The following is a 9473-nucleotide window of genomic DNA, read 5'->3' on the forward strand; positions in this document are numbered from 1 at the left end:
CTGGAGGCTGGGGGTGGGGGAGTGGGCACCCGCTGTGTGCCAAACCCTGAGCCAGGTGCTTCTTAACTCTGAATCCTCGGATTGTTCCTGCCCCCCGGGAGGTATTACTATCTGCAGGATAGGGTAGGAGTTCAGGAAGCTGTATTCCAGCTTGACGTGCGGGCAGTGTCCTGTTAACTCGGAAGTTTCAAGGGAGGCCTCGGGACCCATTTCGCAAGGCGAGGCCAGTGGAAGACGTTCATTTCCAAAGACGACGTCACAGGATTGGCTGGACGGCCCAGGCTGTCCTCACCCCCATCCAGGCTTCTCAAAGGCCGGACTGTGGACCCCTCGGTGGAGAAGATTTTTAGAGGGCTGTAGGTGTGCTCTGAGTGGCCCGCCAAGGCCAAGGGGAGAGCCAGGGACTGCGAAGACTAAAGAATGGCCAACCACCGAAGTGGGCAGCCCCGGCGGGGAGAAGGGTTGATCACAGGTGGGGTGGAGCCTTGTCAGAGCTTGTTGGTAATAAAAATTAGGTCAACCTTGGGTAGGTTTTACTGTGATTTTTAAATTCTTACAATCACTGCACCGCCTATTGACTCAGCTGTGGCGAATTGCTCCCCGCCCCCCATGTTAATAAGCAGCTGCTGGGACAATTCTCTGCTTTCCTCGACGTAAGAGAGAGGGGCTATTCAGACACTTAATTTCCACCCCTGCCCTTTGGGGCAGGGCAGTAGAGTCGGATTCCCACCTGAGAAATCTCCAGCGAAGGGGAAGGACCTGGCTGCTCAGCGGTGACGGATGCGGGCAGAGAGGCAGGCGCAGGAGGTGAATCCCCCGCCTGCCCACCCCGCCGTCGGGGCAAAGGATGTTTGAGCGTTTTGCAGAGACCAGCGTTGGGCCTCACGCACAAGCTGTGGCCATGGCGTCAAGGTAAGTCCCACGTGGGAGGTTCCCTGGAGTCGCAAACACGCCAGGGACACTGGACCAAGAAAATGTCAGGTGAGGCCCCTCCATCCCTGGAGGAACCACAGAAACACCACGAGAGGAAGGGTCAGCGTTAAACACTGGCGAGCCCCGGAGAGCCCAGAGGCAGCATGCACAGCGCCCTTCAAATAGGACCCCTCCTCCCTTCTGCACCCCCGGCCCCCCACCTCCGAGCCTCAGCAGGAGGCAATAGAAGCTGCTGGTGAGGGGGAGGGAGAAGATGGAGAGAAGCTGGGCTTTCTCGCTGCGGCTGGCCTGAGCCAGGCAGAGGGGCAGTGAGGAGCTGTAAGGCGGGCTGCTAACTATGCCACACGGAGGGGGTGGCGTTACTGATGCACGGGGGACCTTGTGTCACCCAAGAGCCAAGGCCAGAACCTGAAGGAACAGTGGAAACACAAATCCGGCTGCTTTTGCCACACGTCCGGCTTGTTCAACACAGGTACGTAAAGAACTTTCCGAACGTGAGCGTTCTTCACCCCTCTGGGTCCTAAGTGCCCAGAGCACAGGGTGGCGCCCCCACCCGCCCCCATCTTGGTGAGTCTTGCTCATCCCTGCGTCTTCAACACCCGCCAGGGTCCGGCGTATTCCATGAATGTTTGCTGAAGGAAATGACTGACATTAATAAAGCTGAGCCGGCTGCCGTGGGAAGGGCAGTTTCCTGTGATGGGAAGCACGGAAGCAGGTGGTCCCTGAGGTGCACTGGCACGAGGGCCCTGCTTTATTGGGAAGACCTGCCAGATGGTGCTGCCCTTTCCCTCCTGCCTCTTATTTTGCTCCCTCTCAGCCCTGGCACGGGCTTCCTCACCTTGCCAATAAGGAGGTAACTCCTCAGCCGGGGACAAGCTCAGGGTTTTAGCAAGGGGGTGGTTCTGTTTGTTTGTTTTTTGCTTCTGCTGTTGCTTTTTAGCAAACATAGAATATTATCAAGCAAAGCGCAAAGCTCTGTGCTTCGTGTTTACGTATATATCATCTCATCCGTGGAACAAACCTGAAAAGCAGGTATTATTTTTAATCCTCAGCCTCCGAGAGGTTATGTGATTCAATCAAGGCCACGACTCCAGCGAGTAAGTCACCAGGGTGGGATTCAAATACAGGATGCTGCTGCTTAGGAGCTGGGGTGTGGCATCTGCGATAATCTCTCCTTGTTAATGAGGTGGGAAGCTTTTTCGGGCACGGGGGCCAAAACGCTTAGATGTTTCGGTGGGAAATCATGTGTGATTTTAGGATTGGAGGAGGCAGGGTTGGAGAGGCAAGAAGCCGTCCATCTAGAGGGCTTTGGGGCCAAGGAAAGGCAAGATGTGGCAGGACTCAACTACCAAGCCCCAAATCTACCTCGTGAGTAGGCATCGCGGCACGTGGGCAGTGAGGACTTGGGGCTGTGAGCCAAAACCTCAGTGTGTACTTGGCTCTCGGTGGGTTTTAAGGAGCTGGTCAGTGGGTTTCTCTAGACCAGAGGAAGCAGGTCCGTGGATACCAGGGGCACCCCACCGGGATGGATTTGGGGTGAAGATGCCGTTGTAGGCAAATACATTTACTTTTGTTTTTCAAGCCCTTCCACTGAAGAGAAACTTAGCGTGTGCTCACACGCGTCCTAAGGGTACAGTTCAGGGACTCATCCCAAAGTGAATGCTCTTGTGTGGCTCCCATGCCAAGAAGCAGATCCCGGCCCTGACTCCTGGCAGTCCCCAGCCCCTCACCCCCAAACCCACCACTATTCTGCCTTTTAACACCAGAGATAGCTTTGCTTGTTTTTTTTAAAAAAAGTTAAAAAATTTAATTTTTTAAAAAATTAAAAAATTTTAATACCTTTTAAAGGCGACACTCCATTTACAGCTGTTAAAAACTATTGGCTATATCCCCATAGTGTATAACATCTCCTGAGAGCCTGCCTTACACCCCGTAGTTTGTACCTCCCACTCCTCTACTCTTATCTTGCCCCCCACCCCCCGGGGACCACTAGTCTGTTCTCTAGGTCTGTGTGTCTGCTGCTTTTCTGTCACATTCACTAGTATGTTGTATTTTTTTTAGATTCCACATTTAAGTGATAACGTACAGTATTTGTCCTTCTTTCACTTATTTCACTTAGCGTAATGCCCTCCAGCTTCTCCATGCTGATGCCAATGGGAAATTTCATGCTTGTTTTTGGCTGAGTAGTATTCCACCGGCTGTGCACTACCTCTTCTTTATCCACTCATCTGTTGGTGAACACTTAGTGTCCATACCTCAACAGGTGGAAATAATGCTGCTGTAAACATTAGGGTGTGTGGAGTTCCCGTCATGGCTCAGTGGTTAACGACTCCGACTAGGAACCATGAGGTTGCGGGTTCGGTCCCTGCCCTTGCTCCGTGGGTTAAGGATCTGGCGTTGCCGTGAGCTGTGGTGTAGGTCGCAGGCGCAGCTCAGATCCTTCGTTGCTGTGGCTCTGGCGTAGGCCAGCAGCTGCAGCTCCGATTGGACCCCTAGCCTGGGAACCTCCATATGCCGCTGGAGCGGCCCTAGAAAAAGACACAAAGACCAACAAACAAACAAACAAACAAAACATTAGGCTGTGTGTATCGCCTTGCAGTAGTGTTTTGCTTTCTTCAGATACATGCCCAGGAATGGAACTGCTGGGTCACACGGTAGTTCTATTTTGTTTTTTGAGAATCTTCCACACTATTTTCCATAGTGGTTGCACCAATTTACATTCCCACCAACAGGGTATGGGGGCTCCTTTTTCTCCACGTCCTCGCCAACATTTGTTATTTGTGTTCTTCTTCTTCTTCTTCTTCTTTTTTTTTTTTTTTGTCTTTTTTAGGGCTGCACCTGCGGCACATGGAGGTCCCCAGGCTAGGGGTCGAGTTGAAGCTACAGCTGCTGGTCTACACCACAGCTCACAGCAATGCCAGATCCTTAACCCACTGAGCAAAGCCAGGGATCAAACCTTCGTCCTCAGGGAGGCTAGTCAGGTTTTTTTCTGCTGAGCCATGATGGGGACTCCATACTTGTGTTCTTTTTGATTATGCTTTGCTTGGTTTTGAAATTCAAATACATGGAAACACATAATATGTATTTTTGGGGGGTGACTACCTTTTTTTTGTTCAGCATTACGTATGTGAGACTCATTTAGGCTGTTGTGTATCATTTGCTCATTTTCGTGTCTGTAAGACTTGAAGCAGCTTATTTTTTTCATTCCATCTCTAGACATTTTTTTTCCCACTTAGGGTATGACTAATAGTGCCACAGACATTTTTGTGCATGTCTTCTGGTACACGTGTGTACATATTTCTGTTGTGTGTGCCTAGCAATGGGAGTATTGGGTCCTGGTATATACAACTTTACTAGAAACTGCTGAATAGTATTCAGAAATGATGACACCAATTTCACACTCCCCAGCCAGTGTATGAGAGCTCTAGTTTTTTTCACATCTTTGCCAATACGTGGTAATAGTCCTTTTTAATTTTAGCTACCCTGGTGAGCATGTAGACTAGTCCCCCTGAGATTGTAATTTGAATTTGTATTTCTCAGATGACTAAAGCAGTTGAACATCCTTTTAAAGGTTTATGAGGGCCATTTGTTTAGCTCCTTGTGAGGTGCCTTTCCAAGTTTCTTGCCCAGCTTCCTACTGTGCTCTCTGTCTTTTTTCTTACTGATGGGTGAGAATTCTTCGTTATTACTGGCGTGAGCTCTTTGTCATGTCCATGGTCTGTAAACGCCTTCTCCCACTGGGTGGTTTTCCTTTTCATTCTTTTAATGGCATTTGGTGAGGAATGAAAGTTACTAATTGAAAAAAATACTTTGGTGAAGTGTACGTATCATATTTGTTGCTTTCACCATTTGTAAATGTGTAATTCAGTGGCATATGCATTTGCCGTGCTGTGTAACAATTGCCACTATCTACACTCAAAACTTTGTTGCCATCTCCAAGAAAACTCAGTACTCATTAGACTGTAAATCCCCTCTGCTTTCCCTCAGCCCCTGACAACCTCTGTCACACTTTCTGTCTCTATGAATTTGCCTTTTCTGGGCACCTCATGCAGGTGGAATCATGCAGTATTTGTCCTCATCCATCTGGCTTATGTCACTAAGCAGAAATTTTCAAGGTTATGTATAGACCGCATTTTGTTTATCCATTAATTTTTTGATGGACACGGGTTGTTTCCACTTTTTGGCCCTTGCAAATAATGTTGCTGTGAATATTGGTGTACAAATAATGGTTTAAGTCCCTCCGTTCAATTCTTTTGGATGTATACCTAGGCGTGGAATTGCCAGGCCCTCGGGTCTCTCTACATTTAACCTTTTGAGGAGCTGCTGGATAGTTTTCCACGGTGACTGCACTACTTTGCTTTCCTGCCCGCAGTGCACGAGGGTGCAAATCTCTCCACGTTCGCACAATGCTTTCCTCCTTCCCTTCCTCTCTTCCTTCCACCTTTTTTCTTTTTCTTTTTTTTTTGTTCTAGCTGTCCTAGCAAGTGTGAAATAGTGTATCATTGTGGTTTTCATCTGCATTTACAAATGCAGTCATTTGCATCAGTGACTAATGATATTGAGCATTAGTTCATATGCTCACTGACCATCTGTACATCTTCTTAAGAGAAATGCCTATTTAAATCCTTTGCTTATTTTTGAATTGGGTTGTTTGGTTTTTGTTGTTAGTTTTAGAATTCTTTATATATTCTGGATATTAATCTCTTATCAGATATGTGATTTGCAAATATTTTCTCTCATTCTATAAGTTATCTTTTTTCTTTCTTTCTCTCTCTTTCTCTCTCTCTCTCTCTCTCTCTCTCTTTCTTTCTTCCTGAACACACCCATGGCATGCAAAAGTTCCTGGCCCCGGGATTGAACCTGAGCCACAGCAGTCACAATGCCTACTCCTTAACCTCTAGGCCATCAGGGAACTCATTGCTTTAAAAACATTTTTTAATTTAAAAATACTTTATTGCTAAACAATGCTAACCATCACCTGAACCTTCAGCAAGATGTAATTTTTTGCAATAGTTAGTGATTTTTTTTAAAGATTTTTTTGTGGCCACTCCTGTGGCATATGGAAGTTCCTGGGCCAGGAATCAAGCCCACGCCACAGCAATGACTCAAGCTGCTTCAGTGACAATGGTAGATCCTCAACCCACTGAACCACAGGAGAACTCCCTTGCTTGCTTTTTTTAAAATCTATTTTTTATATTACTCAATTTATTACATTTATAGTTGTACAATGATCATCACAGCCCAGTTCTACAGGATTTCCATCCCAGACCCCCAGTGTATCCCCCCACCCCCCTATCTCTCTCCTTTGAAAACCGTACGTTTTTCAAAGGAGGTCAGTATCTGTTCTGCAAAGAAGTTCATTGTGTCCTTTTTTCAGATCCCACATGTCAGTGACAGCATTTGATGCTGGTGTCTCATTGTCTGACCAACTTCCCTTAGCATGATAAGTTCTCGGTCCATCCACATTGCTAAAAATGCTGGTATTTCGTTCCTTTTAATGGCTGCGTAATATTCTATTGTGTGTATGTACCACATCTTCTTGATACACTCCTCTGTCGATGGACATTTAGGTTGTTTCCATGTCTCGGCTATTGTAAATAGTGCTGCAATAAACATTGGAGTACATGTGTCTTTGCAAGTCATGGTTTTCTCTGGGTAGATGCCCAGGAGTGGGATTGCTGGATCAAATGGTAGTTCTATGTTTAGTTTTCTGAGGAATCTCCATACTGCTTTCCCCGGTGGTTGCACCAATTTACAATCCCACCAACAGTGTACTAGTGTTCCTTTTTCTCCACCCCCTTTCCGGCACTTACTGTTTGTAGACTTTTGGATGATGGCCATCTGGCTGGTGTAAGGTGGTACCTCATCGTGGTTTTGATGTGCATCTCTCTAATAATGAGTGATGTTGAACATCTTTTCATGTGTTTCTTGGCCATCTGTATGTCTTCTTTGGAGAACTGTCTGTTTAGATCTTCTGCCCATTTTTTAATGGGGTTGTTTGTGTTTTTGGTATGGACCTGCAGAAGGTGTTTATAAATTGTGGAGATTAATCCCCTGTCCGTCAATTCACTTGCAAAGATTTTATCCCATTCTGTGGGTTGTCTTTTTGTGTTGTTTAGGGTTTTCTTTGCTGTGCAGAAACTTTTCAGTTTGATTAGGTCCCATTTGTTTATTTTTGTCTTTATTGTCATTACTCTAGGAGGTAGATCTGAGAAGATGTTGCTATGGTTTATGTTGGAGCGTGTTTGGCCTATGTTTTCCTCAAAGAGTTTTATAGTACCTCATCTTATATTTAGGTCTTTAATCCATTTTGAGTTTATTTTTGTGTATGGTGTTAGGAAGTGTGCTAATTTCATTCTTTTCCATGTGGTTGTCCAGTTTTCCTAGCACCACTTTTTGAAGGGACTGTATTTTCTCCATTGTATATTCTTGCCTCTTTTGTCATAGATTAGTTGACTGTAGGTGTGTGGGTTTAATTCTGGGCTTCCTATCCTGTTCCACTGATCTAGATTTATGACTTTGTGCCAGGACCACACAGTTTTGATGACTGTAGCTTTGTAGTATAGTCTGAAGTCAGGGAGCCTGATTCCTCCAGCTCCATTTTTCTTTTTCAGGATATCTTTGGCTATTCTGGGTCTTTTGTGCTTCCAAACAAACTTTAAAATATTTTGTTCTAGTTCTGTGAAAAATGACCTTGGTGATTTGATAGGGATTGCACTGAATCCGTAGATTGCCTTGGGTAGTAGAGTCATTTTGATAATATTGATTGACTCTTCCAATCCAAGAGCATGGTAACATGAAACTTAAGAAAAGAAATTAATTCAACTGAAATTTGTTCATTTGGTTTAGGGCTCTGTATCTTCAATATAATTCATTATTTCAACCCATTTTTCAGTCTGTAACACCTTGGTAGAACTCTAGTTTATTAGAAAACTAATTTGTCATTTTGGAAACTCATGGGTGGGGCAATATAGTCCTAAGAGAACGAGAAAGGACAGGTTGCTGGTTTTGATGAGGAGACATGAGAAGACCTGCAGGGTGTGAGGGTAGAGACGGGGTGGAGCTTGACCTTGGCAAGGTCGGGACAGTTAGAATAATGGAGTGGGAAGGGAGCAAGTGGGACGGGTGAAAGGAGGACTTTACAGTTGGTTTATGTCGAGTCCCCATCATCAGTGCACATCCTAACAGTCAGCGCAGTCACCAATGCACGTCAAATGGGGCCTCTGTTTATACCATTCAGGCTGCCCTTTTTAGGTAAAAGGACTTATAAAATTAAGTACTAAAAGTGCTTTACAAATACGAAGTGTTTTCTTAGAAGGAAAAAAAGTCATAACAACTTGCTGGGTCCAGGAGTTGTAGGTCCCTTTCTTCTGAGATGTCTTCAGGTGATTGACCAGAAATACCTTTAACTTGTTTCTGATGATCACCCTTCTTCCCCTCCCCTTCTGGAACCTTCTGCTACTTCCAACACCTGCCACTCTCACAGGGATTTACTCATAAGGGGTGGCCCTGAAATTTAAGTTGCATCAGCTTCCTGGTAACTATCTGTTAATCAGCCTCCTCATCCAAGTCTTTTCAAGTTTTTTTCTGGTCAGTTCTTAGACTCCCAGGTGATGAAACGCTAGGACGGCGATTCCTCTATGCCTTCTTGTTGGCGCATCTTGCTTTTGGGCTCCTCACATCCCAAACAGCTCCACTCTCCTTAAAGCGGAGACTTTAACGCCCTTCCTGCTTTCCCGATAAGAAGAAGGGAAACTGCAACTAGCATTTGCTAGAGAGGAGGTCTGTGGTTCCGCCTGAAACAAAAGCTCTGGAAAAATATGTGAATGGCACTAGCTCATTTTTCCTCTCTCTGATATCATTGTGGGCAATTCAGAATTTATGGCAAGTGTCAAATCTTGATTTTGCCGTGGGAAAATTGTAGGTGGAGGGGTCACACAGATAGGCCTGGATGCTTAGTTCATATTTAGGCAAAACATGCGGCACAGCGTCCCAAGAGCTTAAGGAAGGTGTTCCTGGAGCACATATTCCCCTGAATGGTAAAATCTCCAAGTCAGACGGAGGGTCGGTTGTCATTTTTTTTTAATCTGAGAAATTCCACATGCATAGCAAACATTTATTACTCAGTCCTCCGCTGCTGGTCATGTGGGGAAAGGTCCAGCAAACATCGGCGTTGTTGCCTGGGTGGGAAAAATGAAAGCACGCCGCCGCCACAGGGACGTACCTCAGGTTCAGGCAGCGAAGCTGAGATATCAAGGGAACCCCCACCCCACCCAACCCCCTCCATTCAGTCCCTCCTCTCTCCTCTCTGGTCCGTTGCTCCAGGGAGAAAGCAAGAGGGTGATTGTGGAACCAGCTCCTTTGCCCAGTTAGTCGAGACACCTGGAGGCGTTCCGTTGTTGTCTTCCATGGGCCGGAGAGCTCAGTACCATTCTTTAGGTGCTGGGGGATAGAAATCCAGCTGAGTGAGCGTAACTGGAAGGGGGGCTTTGTTGCAAAAACAATGGGGGGGGTCCTCAGGGAACTCCCAGGTGGGCACA

This window comes from Sus scrofa, chromosome 6, assembly GCF_054392235.1.
Source record: "Sus scrofa isolate SSC_HxYL_T2T_F1_AM1 chromosome 6, Sscrofa_HxYL_maternal_Yorkshire_Landrace_v2.0, whole genome shotgun sequence".
NCBI classification, from domain to species: Eukaryota; Metazoa; Chordata; class Mammalia; order Artiodactyla; family Suidae; genus Sus; species Sus scrofa.